The 1,309-nt window shown below is 36.3% G+C and overlaps 1 long non-coding RNA gene across 1 annotated transcript; it reads right to left on the reverse strand.

The window, feature by feature from the left end:
* On the reverse strand, positions 1-1,261 carry LOC111385408. The gene is made up of 3 exons (XR_002701063.1): positions 920-1,261; positions 651-807; positions 1-65 (listed from the first exon to the last, which is right to left on the reverse strand). It is a non-coding gene; the product is annotated as an uncharacterized LOC111385408 (long non-coding RNA).
* Positions 1,262-1,309: the final 48 nt, after the last annotated feature.

Consider the following 1,309-nt stretch of genomic DNA (forward strand, 5'->3'; position numbering starts at 1 on the left):
CCAATGTCCCGTTGCAAGAGTGCTCTTATAAGCTTCTCAATGAGGGCCTTTCCTAGCCCTTGGCCCTACGTAACCAGTAAATTGTCAAAACTACAGCTTCATAATTCAACGGTAACAAGAAAGAGCCAGACACATTTTAACGAAAACTACTGCTGCATTATCCAAAGGCAGAAGCAACATCCATAAGTGTAACAAAGATCCAGTGATCGCGCAGGATGGCAAAAGAATTTATTTGAACAACCAGCAACAATTAATCTTTTCCTGAACTTGGAGTATTAATAAGTAAGTTCTGTTTTTATTTAAAGCTGTCAATATGTTTTAAAAAGGATGGATGGTTCTTCTAGAACATCAGACCAGATTTTGTATGTTTATAAATACAAATAGAATCGACATAAAATGAAGAAAGGAATGATAGCATCATCATGCTGAAATTTTAATCTGTGCAGCCAAGAATGTCGAAAACTATTCCATTATCTCATGAGGATACGCTCTATAGAGTAGCCAAAAGATCATGGCCAGTAGTAAGAATCCAAAGCCATGTAATGCAAAAAAGCATTTGTTAAAATTTAGTTAAATAGCAAGCAGTGATATTAGTATAAGTTTTTGTCCAAATAAGGGTCATTTATCCACATATAAATTATAACACATACCTGATAGGAAGGATCAACAAGAACATCCCAAATTGTTGCATTGAAAGCATGGTCTGATGTAGCTCGGGCCATGCCTATCAGCTTCTTTTGGTCATTCCCCACTGCCAAGCAACTTCCGCAAGTACACTAAGACGTCCGTCACTTAGTTTAAAAGAAACTGTAATACTCATTTTACATAGGTTAAGAATAAATTTACTAATAACACGTCGTAATAGACAGCCAGTCTAAGGACAAGCTAATTCCAACAGAAAAAGCCTATTACAAAATACCTTCTCCAGTTGATTTCTTTATGGAATGCAAAGTAGCCACCATGTAACTATTCCTAAGAGCAGCAGCTAGCTTTGTCAGTGGCCTCCGAGGCCAACCAACCTATCAAATTTAACAAGGAAATAAGCTATATTAATTTATGTTTCCACACGCAAAAACCAAAACTAGCCTCAAGCAAATAATTGTTGATGGAAACGGGCTACCAAATAGGTAAGCTAACTAAACTAGAAAATATTCGCCATACTAATATTTTGTGAAGCAATTAGGATACTGGCAGCAAAGTCATATCGGTACAATCCAGGCCAATTGAACAGGATACCAATTATTTAATGTACAGTAGAATATTCCTGTCCCTGATCAGCTCTGTTCAACTAAAAAAAAAAAAACCATGT

The sequence above is a fragment of the Olea europaea genome, unplaced genomic scaffold, assembly GCF_002742605.1.
Source record: "Olea europaea var. sylvestris unplaced genomic scaffold, O_europaea_v1 scaffold31541, whole genome shotgun sequence".
NCBI classification, from domain to species: domain Eukaryota; kingdom Viridiplantae; phylum Streptophyta; class Magnoliopsida; order Lamiales; family Oleaceae; genus Olea; species Olea europaea.